Source organism: Phodopus roborovskii, unplaced genomic scaffold (assembly GCF_943737965.1).
Source record: "Phodopus roborovskii unplaced genomic scaffold, PHOROB, whole genome shotgun sequence".
In the NCBI taxonomy this organism is placed as follows: domain Eukaryota; kingdom Metazoa; phylum Chordata; class Mammalia; order Rodentia; family Cricetidae; genus Phodopus; species Phodopus roborovskii.
Window position 1 is genome coordinate 14,206,922 of NW_026126549.1, and position 15,999 is coordinate 14,222,920.

The window sequence follows — 15,999 nt, forward strand, 5'->3', positions numbered from 1 at the left end:
AATGAAGCACTTGCTCGCAAGCATGAAGATCTGAGTTTGGTCCTCAATACCCATATTCAAAACCAGGCATGCTGTGGTTTGAATGTGAAATGTCCCCCATGAGTTAATTTATTTAACATGCATGTTAAATCCTCAGCAGGTGACGCTATTTAGGAAGGTAGTGGACATTTAGGAAGTGGAGCTTTGTGGAGGAAGTGGGTCATTGGGGGCAGGCCTTGATGCTTTATAGCCAGACCCCATCCTGCCCAAACACTGTTGTACTGACATCATGCCTTCCCTGCCTGCTGCCATGCCTCCCCTGCCATGATGGACTACATCCATCTGGAACTGAAGGACAAAATAAATCACTACCATATCAAACAACAGGAAACAGGAAGTTCAGTGTTAATGTTGGACTGCAAAGTGAGTTAAGGCCTGCTTAGGCTCTATGAGAATCTGTCTCAAAGAGAAGAAAAGAGAGAAGAGAGGGAGAGACAGAGACAAATACACACACACACACACACACAGTATGAGTTAATTACCTCAGACATTCTATGATAGCAGCAGGAAGCTGATAAAATAAGAATTTACTATCATTCCTTCTGTGGTTTAGTTTGACTTTGTGCTGCTTGCTCCAGTCTACTTCCCGATTTCTTCCTTTTAAAGCAGACTGTTTATCCTATGAATACTCCACTATGTCTTGGAATCATGTAACTTGTTATGTTTTTATTTCATGGGGACTAGTAGCAGAAAGAGTTCTTATTGGGACTCAGAGGAGACTTTCAACTTGAACTTTTGAGCAACAATGAAACTAGGACTACTAGAGAGAAGATTCCTTTTTAATTGCAAGGTATGCATAAACTTTGGAGTTTGTGGGTACAGTGTTATGATCTATGGCAATGATCTGAGCCAAAGCTTTGTCATTACTGTGAATTTTTTGGGAGGTGGTACATAGAGGAGAGGTCATTGCTTGACCCACCCTTTGCTATGATTGTATGTTTTGTAATATGATTTCTTCTTCCTACCTGTGTCCTACCATTGCAACGAGACAGTAATAAGGTCCTCTCCTCACCAGAGTCAAGCTAATTCTGCTTGCTTTCACCTTAAATGTCTAGAATTTTGATCTTAATAAACTTCATTTCTTTATGAGGTTAGCTGTCTCAGGTGTTTTGTTACAGTGACAAGAATGGTTTAGAAACACATACTGCATCTCTAGAATTGTACCCCAGATTGCCAAGATTGCATCTATGAAATAACACTCCAAATATCCCTGATACTATTTCTTAAGCTATAGAAATGAATATTTGTTGTGTAGCCATTTCTTCCAAAATAAAATCACCCCTTATTTTAGGGAAGCTCCTATTCACAAGTCTCAGAAAGTTCCTAAATCTTACAAGATTCACAAGGCCCTTCTCCAAGAAGCAGTAACAATTGCTTCAGACAAAATAGTCTCTAACCTGCCTAGCTGTCCATAGGCTGTGTAAGGCTTTGTGGATCATCACCCACCCTGGGGCATGCTTTTGATGTAGCTGCCTTTGAGTGAACATGTAAACAAGGAAACCCTGCAAAGTAAAGGAAATGATTCACTAACTACACTTAGGTAGAATTGTTTCTTTGCTCTTTGTGTGCTCTGCCTGATGTGAATAGATGTTTATTCATATCTTCCAAGGAAAAGTAATGTAACAATGTTCCATTGGTATTCTACCATTTATTGAAGGCAGCTAGCTTTCAAGTAATGAGGCATTGTGATGTCTGTGGTTTCACACATATTAGCATGCTGCCTAATTTTACTAAAAAGAAAATGGATCAAAAGCTATTTTAAGGAGATTTCCAGTGAATAAAACATTCATTAAGTCCACAGATGGTGATGCTTGCAGCTATATGGTAAGACAAATAAAAAAAAATTCAAATCTAAATGAAGTATCTGTTCCAATAATGACAGACACTGCCTATTCATGATAATTTGTAATCACAGTAATCCTATGTACCTTTTGTCTCCATTCATATTGGATACCACATTGGAGCCTCAGGTTTAATTATTGCAGATGTTAAATTAGATGCTCATCAATGGCATCACTGGGCCAGCTTTAGTCAGGAAACATCCACATTTGGAGCTTCTGCATAGCTATATTTGTCTCATTGTGGCCATTGTTTTCATGAGCTTATCAAGCAAGCGTGATTGTTTCCAAGAATATCTTGTTTTAGTGCAAATCTCTCTCACTCATTATTTTCCAGGAGCCAATAGCAACTAAAACGTAGTTGTCAGAAGAATTATTACTTGGCAAAGAGGATGTGCTTATGCTCAAATACCCTAGTGGCCTCTGCTGTGATTCCCATATTGGAATTTTCACAGGGTTTAGAGTACATTCCAACAGGCTACAGAAATGTTGGGTCCATTTGCATTCCAAGTAGCAGAGACTACCTGCAGTAAAGGCTATACCACTGTGATAGCTAATCTTATTTACAATATGACACACCAAGAAGAGGGAACCTGAAGAGTTGCCCTCATCAGAGTGTTCTGCAGGCATGTCCTGATTTGTAATTGATGGAGGAGGCTTAACCCAGTTGGTGGTACCATGCCTAAGTACCTGGCCTGGCCTGTGAATGAGACGATATGCTAGTAAGCAGCATTTTTTCCACGGTCTCTGCTTCACTTTCTGCCTCCAGATTCCTGTCTTGAGTTTCTGCCCTGGCCTTTCTGGATGATGGACTGTAAGCTATAAGGCAATTAATCCCCTTTCCCCTAAGTTGGTTTTGGTTAACAACAGAAACCAAGTAAACTAGGCTTTCCCTTTGTCCTTTATACCAAATGAGTATGGTGATCGTATGATTTATTATTAGAATAAAGATTATTATTTCTGTGACAGGATCTTTTTGTAGTCTGTGGTGTCCTGGAACTGTCTGGATAGACCAATCTCAATTCTCATAGAGACTCATCTACCACTGCTTTCTGATTATTGGGATTAAAGATATGTACCATTACTAACTAACTTTTTTTTTATATAGGAAAAAGGAATACTAACAATAATTGTTAAGAATAAAACCTAATCATTCATTTTCAAGGGTTTCTGGGTCCAGCTAGAGTCTAGTTGCAGATGGACAGAAAATACAAGATTCCTCCTAACAGCTATTAGTCTTGCTATTACCCCACACCCACCAAATTCTGCCAAGATAAGTAACAACCCCCAAATGAGAAGTTTAGAGTAGAAAGTTACTAACCCCTAAGCTTGTCTGCAAGATCATGTATCTGGTAAATTTTAAAATAAACAGGATGGTCAATGTATTGACCATCCAAGGTATGGACCATTCATAGCTGTTGTTGAGAAGAAGACAGAAGCAAATGACAGAGGGAATTCTATGCCCTGGAATACCTAGATGACCCATAAGACTGTAACTTTCTAATTAGTCAGAAAAAGGAGGAAGGCTCAAATGTTCAGGGTTTATAAACTGTTCCCAATCAGTGTTCCACCAGTCTAGGCTGACACATGAACTTGCAAATTCATAAGGTAAATGGCCTTAATTTCACTATTCTGTCTCTAATGCTTTTATTGTGAAAGAAGAATGCTCTTGTTATGAAATGAAGGTCGTTGTTCTTCACACTAATTATTCAAAGAAAGTGACTTACATCAAGGGTAAACATAACATGTGGAAACTTGACCATTTGTTGGTGCTATGTACAGTGACAGCACCTTAGTAAACAAAGAATATACCTTTATATGGATTTAGGAACACTCTGAGCCTCCATGGGGCAAGCCTATTTACTGCCTGGTCTCTTTGAGTCTGTTCTAACATTGAACCACACCAACAGTCCATCTTCACCTCCTCGATATGATAGCCATAGACCAAGTCCAGTAGTGTCTGAAGCCCTGGGGGCTTCACATTCCCCATGGCAAGGTTATTTTAGTGAATGGTTAAGTGCCTTTTGTGGAGTTTTATAAAGAAGACTATAGTACACCATTTTTTAAAGGAACTGCCAGGCATATTAAGCCACATCTCAGTGCTCTGTGAATGTCTGTGTAGCCTCACAATGAGTTAAGTGAAAGAAGAGCTCTGACTGCACTTGAGGCAGACTCTCTAAGTCCAGAGGGTTCTGATAATTAAATTGGACATCTGTGGTGGGTTCTCTGGGTACTCTCCCTAAAGTCCTGGAGACAGTCAGTGCCAGTAGGGTCTTACATGTGGACTCCATTTCCCTATTTGATATCTTCTTGGGCCACTACAAGGTCTTCAAGGAGAGCAACAACCTTAACCAGAGAGGGAAAGAAAGACACTCAGATCCAATCCTTGCAAATATCCATGTTTTAGTTATTACAATGCCACCCTTTCTAAATGATGGCTCCATCTTTCACCCAGGAGACTCCAGAGGGCTAAGGATTCAGCTGACACTATTTATCACCCACTGCAACCACGTTCTTGGTTTTATTTTTGGGTCAGTTTAGCTGAATTACTTAACAGATAAAATATTCTGGTTTTGTTTGCTTGTTTTAAAGCAAGGCAGTATCTATTCACTATGTTCAAGATGTCTAACACAAAGGAAGCAATGTTGCACTTTGCTTTTCTTGATCTTCACTTCCTGGGGTCTATTGTCCACACCAGAATGCTGGAATACATGAGCAGGTACTTGTGAAAATTATGCTTGGACAAGAAACATAAACCATCAGGAAAGTGCACATATCATCAATGCACAGCTTTTTCTATGGCCTTTGTGACATTAACCATGGGCTTTTCAAAGTGCTTCCTTCTGTGAGTATTCATTGTGAGTGGTCAAAGATGGTAACTAACTTCAGTTTGAATGGCTATGTTGTCAAAGTAGCTAACTTTAATAATAGCTTAGTTTTTTTTCCTGGCATTGCTTTAAACGTTTGTTTCCAGAAATTTCTATTACTTATTCATCTTGCTGATGTCTTAGCAGTCATATTTCTTTGTGTTGGATCATTCTTGATGAAGAATTGGACACCCTGGATTCCCAGTTGGTAAGCATTTACTGGACAGGGTGATGTTTTCTAGAATGGCAAGGAAACTTGGTGTGGAATCGTCTGGTTCAGTGGTATTTAGTACCAATAAAAGATGAACCAGGAAGATTATACAGCAGGCTCTTTCAGTTACATTTTAGCATATTATTATTATTGCATGTGAAAATGGACTCCAGGTTATTAAGATTACACTAAGCATTAATTTTCTGTGGCCACCCAGCACTCAGTCCTTTAATAAATAGGTATTTTTGTCAAGGCAAAGTACTTGTGTAATTTGTAGTGTTGGCTGTGTAATTTAGAGGTAAGCCTTTTTGAAAATACTAAGAATAAAGGAACAATTTTGTTGTGTGTGAAAAGACTAACAGTGCTACCGAAATGTCATGTGTGGCAAGAGAACAAATTCATAATAATCTGTTAGCTCTAGGATAAAATTTTGCCTCATCAATAAGCTGTAGCATGAGTTTTCTGGCTCAGCAGGTCCTGCTGTCCTTCTCTGCCCCAAAGAAGCACACAGACACTACAGTTATAAAGCTGTTGGCCTGTGACTAGTGCTTCTTATTTGGGTAGCTCTGTCTTAAATATCAACTCATTTCTATCAATCTAAGTATTCCCACATGGTCTACTCTTACTGTAGAAAGGTCTGGGGACCTATTACTCCTCTGGTGTCCTACATAGTGACTAACTCAGTGTGTCTGAAGAGAGCTGTTTCCTGTTTGTTCCTGCTTATATACTGATTCTGCCCAGCTACATCACTTCCTGCCTGTCTGAAGACCTCCAGATCTCTATGGTTAGTTAGCAGCAGTTTCTGCCCAATGAACTATATCACTTCCTGGGATCACATGACAACTCCTCTCTGCCTACACTTCCCAGAATCCTCCTTGCCTCCTAGTCCTACCTATCATCCTGCCTGGCCAATCAGTGTTTTATTCATCATCCAATAAGACAAACATATATACAGAAGAACATTCCCCATCAATAAGTGAAGAATTACTTTAGGTGAACTACAAAGTGTCATTCAGATCTGTTATTCTATGAGTCTACAGAACACTAGCATGCAAATATCTAAATAATTGCATCTAACCAATGTTAGAAAAGCATAGTTCAGCTGGGGATGCAGCTTAACTTGCTAGAGGTCTTGCCTTGCCTAGCATGTAGGATGTGCTGGGCTCCATCTCTAGAGCCATATAAAGTGAACTTAAATGACAGGTGCCTATAGTCCCTCTTGGGAGGTGGAGTCAGGGAGATTGGAGGTTCAAAGGACATTCTTTGATGAATAGTGAGTTTGAAGCTAGTCTGGGCTACTTGAGCTGTCTCAGGTCCCCAGCTCCCCAAAGGATAATTCTTTGAAATCCATATGTTATAGAATCTAAAGAGAGTTTGTTTTTGTTTTCCTAATAGATAGAGTGATTGACAGGAAGAAGGACTACGGAGCTTATCCCACACTTTTGTTGGAAGTTCATGTAAGTATAATTAAGAAATTAGTCTGTTATATCTGAAAGACTTTCTCGTTTTTTGAGAGTGTGTTTCACTCAGTAGCCCAGACTGGCCTAGAATTCATCATGTAGCCCAAGCTGGCCTCAGACTCATGTCATTCCTTTAGTTTCAGCCTTTTGAGTGCTGGGATTGAATGTGTGAATCACTAATGCCTAGCCCATGAGGACTGAACAGGAGCTTGACAAAGTATGTTGGAACACAGAACCACTCTTGTGGGGTATTATAAATTTCAGCATGGGTGTTGGTGGCTCACTCATTTTTAAAGTGATTGATTGATTTAATGGGGGGGTGCATGAACACATAGAAATTAGTTCCCGCCTTCCACCATGGCTTCTGAGAGTGGAGCTCATGTTATCACACCTAGCAGCAAATGTCTTTACCCAGTGAGCCATCTTGCTGGCTCAGTCCCTCATTCTTGATATGGAGTCTATCTGGAATACCCCCAAGTTAAATTTCAGGCCATTATGCCAGCTATGGAAATCTTTACAGTTTGCAACAAGTTCCCACATTTCCTGTGTGACTTCAAGAGGTTTTGCTTTGTGAAGAATGAATGTGGCCCTTGCCCTACATATTATGCTCTGGAAAGTTAAGTAATATTTTCATATTACTACATTGAAATGTCCTTGGCCACAGCTTAAATGATCCCTCATAGTACCTTCGATGGCTTTGAGACAGCAGATATTCCCCAGAAAATATCCTGTCATGAAGATGATGTGGGAAGAAAAGCTTTAGAAGCAGACACCCTCCAACCATGCTGTGACTTACAGGTAGACACAGTTTACCTACTATGATTGCTTGAGTGGCAGACATCTTGAACTTAGATAATGACAATGAAGAGTAGCACTATAATATCAAGAGAGGAGGTCCCAGGCATGGCTCAGCAGGTAAGAGCACTTGTTGCTCTTGTAGAGCACCTGAGTGTTTGAGTGCCACATGGTAGCTCACAACCACCCATTGCTCCAGTTCCAGGGGATCTGATGCCCTCATCTGACCACCAACTATGTACACAGTATGCATAAATACATTCAGGCAAACACTCACATGCATCAACTAAATCAATCTTTAAAAAAAATTTAAGACCAAGAAGGCTCTTTGAAAATCATTTTTATGGAATATCTCAAACGTACTTTAAATAATACTTATCAAATAAAATCATGATTTGATGTTCCATTATTTAGAATCCATTTTCCCCAGTGGAAAATCTGGGCTTGATCTTTACCTGTGAATCACTCAACATAGGCCTCAGTGTGTTTGCCTTTATAAGGAATGACTGTGCTGGATTCTGGCATGAATTTCCCCAAGGCTTCTTTAATGGCCTGCATTTTGATGCATGATAGCTTTAAACCCTTTTTCTCCCCCATTTGATCGATTGCTTTTAAATTTGAATGCACTTCTGCTCTCCCTTACAAACTCAGATAATGCTACTGACTCAGAGGCATGGGACCTGCACTTTGAGTGGATTCTGCAGTCGTGGTGGCATGAATCAATGCAACCCAGACACACCCACTCAGATCTTGATGTGCCTGAAGATGCTTCTGACTAGCAGAGTTGGGCCTAGATTGTAGCCTAGAACAGAGCAAACTCCCATGGGGCCCACTCATTCTGGACCTCTGTGCTAGGATTCCAAGACTAGCAGATTTCACAGATACTAGGGACTTCTTTTATCTCTGAAGTAGACCTAGACTTCTACTGTCTTATTTCTCTTCCCATATCTTTAGGCAGGAATTTTTTGATTTGCTAATATTCCCAAGCTTAGGTTGGGTTTCAAGCCAAGGACATTACTGCACGAGAAGCAAGAATAGAAAATCAATATTGTATCGATTGCCTGTGAAAATGGCTATGAATAACTTCAGTTATTTCTTCATAGTTTAAGGACCATTGTTCTGTCTTTCCCATTTATGGATCTCTGAGTTTTTATAATGAAAATGTTAAATTTGAGTCAAGGACCCTAGGAAAAGTAATGTCTATTCAAGTTGGTAAACATCTAAACAGTGTGCTTAAATAAAATCTTTTATCATTGACCTAAGTAGTTTTAGTTTTTTCTTTATATTTTTTATTTAAAAACATTTTACTTTTCATTTTACATACCAACCCCTGTCCCCCTTCCCTTCCCTTCTCCCATTCCTCCTATGGTGTCTCCTCCCCCCCCCCCCCCCCCATTTTTTTTTTTTTACCCCATCTACTCTTCTTAGAGGGTAAGTCCTTCCTTGGGAAGTCAACAAGGTCTGGTGTACTAAATTGAGGCAGGATCAAGCCCTTCCCCCATGTAGAGTTATTTTTATTATTTTTAAACTATGCGTAGGTGTGTATGTGTGTGTGTATGGTGTGTGTGTGTGTGTGTGTGTGTGTGTGTGTGTGTGTGTGTTGGTTATTCACCTGTGAGTACAAATGCCCTTGGAAATCAGAGGTGTCAGAGCTGGAGTTAAGTGATTGTGAGATGTCTGACTGGGTACTGGGAACTGAACTCAAGTCCTGTGGAAGGGCATAGAGAGCTTTGAACAGCTCAATTGCTCTCCAGCTCTTACCCACCCCCCTTATTTTCTTGGTCACATCACTGATACAGTAGTCATGCTAGCTCAGCTTTAATTTACTTGTGAATAACATTGCCATCCCATTTCCATATATTAAAGACATATTGTTTATGTGATAATGTATTTATTTTAGATCTGACATTTCCTTCAGATTTGGAACAGAAAAGGTAGCATTTAGCTGATTGTTCATGTATAAGTGCTTTAGCCTTCAGAGAAGTCCCAGAGTGCTATGTCATGCTTTAAGGATTTCAGAACATAAGGAAATGCATTCATTAGTTACTGGAATAAAGAGTTAGATTAAAAGAGTCAGGCTGGTACACTCAGTAGGTTCCTGGAGAAATAAGATTCTGCAGCTAGAGGGAAACTCTTTGATGTGCTACAATGTGCAAATTCAGGGACAACACTCCTGGCTCTACCCTTAGGAAGGCAGATTCTGGAAAGAACCAGAATCTCGTTGTCATTTTTGATACTGAATCATTTGGTTGCAAGCAACAGAAATGACCTCAACTGACGCAAATGAAAGACATATACACTAGAGAAATATGAATAGTCTCAGAAGACAGGAAACGCCGAAGAGCCAGACTTCGGAAAGGAAATGAGCTAAAGTAGAGTTGGCAACTGGCTGTGTTTGGAACCCTACACTTAGCAGTGAGGTAATGTCAGTTAGGTGCCATTTCTTCCTTTCATTGTTGTTATTCAAAATCTGGGTAAATGTAATTGCTATAATTAGGGTCTTGGGCCTTGGGTGGGCAAGACATTTTGATGTGTTGATGGGAGATGGGTCTCAGAGAAAACCTAGGAAACTAGCTATTACCAGAAGTGCAGGAAAACCAAACTAAAATAACAATAACAACTAAACTCCATATATTTCTCCAAAGGTGGCATTTGTCTTATCCTACTTTTCAAGACTGTGTTATTCATTGTCCCAATAGCCTCCTCTGTTCGTAGCAGTTACATTATGAACCTGACTAGAAAGAAGGTTTAAGCCTGGTTCAGCTTTGGAGCTCTTAGTTTCGGTTCAGCTAATGCCTATGGTCTGGTTCGAGCACCAATTTTTAAGATGCAGCTTGCTTCTTTCTTCTTTTCCAGTTAGCAGAAACCCTGAAGTGCTTCTAGCTAGTCCCTCATCCTAACAAGAGGCTTGGATACTTTCCTGAACACCCAGTGCCTGGCACTTTTCCCTGTTATCGAACTTCCCTGAGCTGTTCAGCACAATTACTTCCATAGTTCTCAGCACTATGCTTCTTCTACGAGAATATTTTGATTTTCCTGGTGGGTACAGCTAATAACAACTGATTGTCTGCCAAATCTCTCTCATAAATCCAGCTCTTTATACAGTTCTGGCTCATTCACTATTATTTCTATTTAATTTATCTTTTAAATTTTATTCTAGTCAATATTGAGTCACTACAAAATCCTAAGGATAGTATGCATAAGATTTGAAGAAACAGGAAATAAAGGTACTGGCCAGTGCTGGGGTTATAGGCATGTACAACCATGTCTTTGCTTAGCCTTTTACAAGGGTACTGGGGATTCAAACTCAAACCCTTATGCTTAAATTGCAATTGCTCTTGTGTACTGAGCCCTCTCCCCAGCCTGTCCATCTGATGGTTTTGAAGCACAGGCTCTGGACTGAACCTGGAGTTCTTCTATTTGACTAGGTAGACCAGCCAGTGAGTTTGGGGATCTACCTGCCCTCGCAGACACCCCTGTTGGGATTATGTGCCCTCACTATGGAGTCCGGCTTTGTATTTTAGTTATTTTTAATTTTGAGATTATAACATAATTACACATTTGTCCCCTCCCTTTCTCCCCTTGAAACCTTCTCATATACCCTTCTCTGTTCTCTTTCAAAGTTATAGATTCTTTTTTTTCATCAATTGCAGTAACATACACATGTGTGTATGTATATACTTACACATTCCTAAGTACAGAAATGCAAACTGCTCAGTCTATATAACATCACTTATGCGTACATTTTCAGGGATGACTATTTGGTATTGGATAATCAATTGGTGTGCTCTTCCCAGGGGAAGACTATTTCTCTGGCTTTCAGCATTCCTTAGAGGCCTCTTGGGCTTTCTCCAGTCCATGTTAGATGTCTGTTGTTATTCTTCTTTAGCTCATGTTTAAGCAGTCATGTTGATGAGACTTTATGGGTTCTAGGGTACACAATCTTACATTAAACTCCTTGGTCCTCTGGGTGTTTATAATCTTTTTATTCTCTCTTACACAATATCCCATGAGCTGTTTTGTAGATGTAGTCAATGGAAATGGACTCCACAACTCTACGTGTTGATTGGTGGTGGTTTTCCTTAATGGCCTCCATCCATAACAAAGAGAAGCTTACTTGATGAGGGATGAGGACTACACTTACTTGTAGGTATAATGACCAGTATTAAGAATGTTCTTACCAATCATGCTGGTTTAGTAAAGTGGAAGTTGTAGGTTCTCCTCCAAGATATGTGCCTTAATAGCACCAGAGAGTTGGCTGGTTTTCCAGTAGCAAGCATGATTTACATCTTACTGAGTAGATCTTAATTCCAATTAGAAAGCTGCTGATTACTGACAGGGTATGTGCACCACTAGCACATTGTTAAGGTTATCATGCCATTCTGGTTGTTGTTATGATTCACAGGGGTCATACACCTGGGTAGGACTCTTGGTTGCTTCCCTCCTTTGGAAGCTTGCTTAGTGCATTATGCCCTCACTAGAGCTAGTCTTAGAGAGATTTTCAAATCAGTTCCAGCTCAGGGACCACTGGGCCTTGAGTCTTAAGTGCCTTGTTTCTTCAGCAATAGAGACTTAACCTTCCACTTCTGAAGGGAAACCAGAGGCAATAGCAATAGCCTCTAATGTTTTGGAAGTATGACCAACAACTCAAAACAGAGATTCTCATGCTTGGTGTTGGTTTCTGTTAGATGGTCTTTGGCTGTGGTGGGATCACTCTCAGCCCAGATGGGAAACTTTAACTATATAGGTATATTTATACACAGACTTATGTGCACTATGCTTTTTTAGGCAGATAGTTAATGTATGATTCCTTCTGACTCTTTTGGACATCATTAGTGTTATTTTACTCACCTCTCTCCTTTGTATTTATCTTTGTATTTATCTATAGCCCCTCCAATTTTCCCCAGAGAGATCACTTGTACCCTATTCCCTCCCTATGGTCCCTCCCCAGGCAATGATCCCTTTTTACTTTCCTGGTTTCTGAGATTACTCTTGAGTATGTACTCACATCAGAAGACTTAGAGCTTGGAGCCTCAGATGAGAGAGAACATGTGACATCTGACTTTCTGGGTCTGGGTTACCTGACTCAATGTGATTTTTTTCTAGTTCTATCCATTTACCTACAAAGTTCATGATTTCTTTAAAGCTTAATAGTATTTCTTAGTGGGTATGTACCTCATTTTCATCATCTACTTGCCAATTGGAGGGTATTTAGGCTATTGCAATTTCCTAGCTTGTAAATAGAGCAATAATGAACCTGTCTGGATAAGCATCTGTGGAGAAGAATGTCCAGTCCTTTGGGCTTATGACAAGGGGTGGTATAGCTGGGATTTATGGTAGATTTTTCAGATTTCTTCTCAGTGATTTCTAGATTGGCTGGGGCAGTTTGCAACCCCACCAGCAATAAATAAAGGTTCCCTTTTCCCCTCACCTCCTACCCCCCCACACACACTTTGCCAGCAATTGTCAGCTGTTTGGTTGAGCGTTACTATGCTAAGTAGGGTGAGATGAAATCTCAACATTGCTTTAATTTGCATTTCCCTAATTATTAAGGACAGTGAACATTTTCTGATATATTTTTTCTTCTTTTGAGGACTGTCTGTTCAGGTTCCAGTCACATTTTTTGTTTGATTGCTTGGTTTTTTACTCTTTTTTTTTTAATTCTTTATATATTCTGGATTATTAATCCTCATTCTGGTGCAGAGATGGCAATGGTTCTCTCCTATCTGCAGAGCCCAGGTTTTTGTGAGTGCTGGAGTTCCCAGTTCGGGTCTCCCTGCCTGTGCACTTCATAGACTGAACCATCTCTCCAGCTTTACCACTCTGTCTTAAAGTACCACTTTTCCTGGTTGGTCAGAATGGGTCCAAAGAAACTTGCATATCAGTTAAAATCACCTATGTTTAATTAAGTTGATGTCTCTGTTACACTGCTGAGATAAGCATACTTCCTTTATATGACGACTGTTAGCCAGTGTTCCCAGCACCCTGTTCCTCATGGTCAGATTCTGCCTACTCCATTAAAAGGTACATTAAAAGCATGCGTATAGTACAGAAATTTGAGGTCCTTAAATCCTCTTAAGTTGAATTGATCTTTTGTTTTTTTGGAAAAGTTTAAACTACATTTTAATTACTTTATTGTCTGTGTGTGCGTGTATGCATCATCACACATGAATAAATATACATACCATAGCTGAGAAGTGAAGGTCATATGACAGGCTGTGGTCCCTCCACCAAGTGGGTGCTAGGGATCAAACTTGGATTGTAAGCCTTGGTGGCAGATGCCATTTTCTAGCTCTTGTTCTTCTAATTTTGTTTTATGTTTTTCCTTTTGAGAGAGGTTCTCATATAGTCTAGGCTGACTTTGAACTCACTGTGTAACTCCTGATCCTCCTGTCTCTGACCTCTCAAGTGTTGGGAATACAAGGGTGCATCCCATGCTCAGCTCTTAAATTGGTCCTAAGAGCACAGTCCAGCAGGTATCCAGAGGTCCTGACCATACAAAAGAAAGATAATACATTGCATCCGTACTCCAAAATTGCATGGTCACATATGGAACCAAAGGTATCATAGCAAGACATCAGTCATCTATATTTTTATTAATTAAACACTGCTTCTGTTTAATCTTCCCTTCTGTCTCCACACTCCACACTCCTGGCAAGCCAATCATCTTAAATTTGGATCAGTATTACCCAAAGTACATGCCTTAGTCAATCCATTTACTATGTTATATTTTTTTTCTCAAAACATGTTCCTTAAATATAATACTCTTTCTTCTCATTTTTCCATTGCTAGCACTGTAAGCACCACACAGTAGGTGCTTAATAAATGTTTGTTTTATAGAAGGTATAGAGACAAGATTTAGCCTACCTAGGACTTCTTAACAAACTTTGATCTAAAAATAGTGTTTAAGGATGACTTGTTTGAAAGATTACTGCATTAATATTTTTAAAAAGAACCATAAACCAATAATCAAACTTGAACACACAGTGTACACAAAGATCAAATGGTGTTAGATTGCCTTTCTGTTTCAAATTTAAATTCCTTAGCATGTGTTTGAATTCTTGTCTAATATGCTATTCTGCCATTTTCTGGTCTCTGGATTTGACACTGTTCCAGGCTGGCCTTGTCTGCTGGCAAGTGGGCTGGAGAATGCTTCATTTTCAGCCTGACATACTAAGCAGGACCTCGAAACAGGGCACCCCTACACTCACCCCGCGTCTCAACCCCCAGTGTGCTGCCCTGATACGTGTGAGGGATGTTCTGTGGATGTTAGCAGATGGAATCACGCTCATAAGTTAACTCATTTCAGCCTAAATGGATGTGTTCTCGGGGATTGCCACCCACATCTGAAATTCTCTGGTTATAATAGTAATGGTTTTTCTTTCTTAAAAGAAATCCCATTTGGCTGACAAGAATTACTCAGAATTTCAACATTTGTGACACTGTCTCCCAAAGATCCAATTTAGAACAAATTAAATCCAATTTAGAACAAAGTCTATAATATGCAGAATGTTGCTTTCAATAAGAAAAACAGGCAGAATTTAACGCATCAAATTCTAAGGAAGTCTAAGGAAGACATGGTAAGTGCTTTCACAGTCCCTGTGTGGGGGGTTCATGCTATAGTGGCTGAGTGACTCAGAACAGCATTTCTGCCTGTAGGTGGTGGGTGGCAAGAAGTGTCTTGTGTCCAAAGAGCTAAGTAACAAACACATTTGTGGTCACAAAGCAGGGATGGCATTTGTAAAGCCAAAACAATCACACACACAGAGACTATACACATTTAGACAAAAATCAGTAGTGTGGAGTTCACCATCTAGTTCAGCTTTCTGAATAGCTCACCCCACTGTTCCACTCTTAATGACTGAAACTAGATCTGGGGAAACACAAACTGGCAGTGTATTTTAACTTTTCTTTTTTCCTCATGCACCTGGGCTATACTGAACACTAGTATCATTCAGCTCCATCATCTGCCCTGCAAAGCTAGGCAAATTTAGAATTCAACTGGCTTTAGGTAACCAAGCAAGAGCTACTTGACATTATGATGAGTAAATCTCAAATTTTCTCATTTGATGTTTTTCTGAAATTATGTGCATCTGTGTGTATCTGTGTGCCTTGAACTGTGAATGAGTGAGTGCCCATGCATCTGGGGTCCAGAAGAGAGTTTTGAATTCCCTGAAGCTGGAGTTATAGATCGTTGTGAGCAATAAAAAATATTTACTTGACAAATATCTAGTGAGCACCTATTATGCCTTTATGCAGAAAATGAAGCACTAAATTTTGGGACTCTGGAGAGAAATAGGCAACCTTCCTGCTCCTAAGGAGTTCAGAAACCACTGACAGCTTGGCTTTTGATAACTTCTTGAAAACCAGTATGCTATGTTTATGCATGCCTTTCAGATAAGACAGAAAATTTAGTTTATCTAGAACTTCAAACCTTCAAATATCTCAATATCGACTACAGTATGAGGTTATCATGCCTAGATTATGCTACTATTGACTATAATAATAGGACAATAAAATAACTTTTTCATAAACTGACAATGTAGACAAGACTAGATGGATTTTAGCCATGCTTTTCACTATTTTTTTTAAATAAATTTCCAACAACTGATGGGTTTTCTCTTTGTATAAACATATAACTATTCTCTTGGGATTCAAAAATAGTAAAAAAAAAAAAAGTACAGCACAATGTCTATTTACATATTTAATATGGATCAAATAAGCCTGCTAATCTATCATAACCTAGAAGTTTTTTTTGTTTTGTTTTGCTTTGGTTTTTGTTTGTTTGT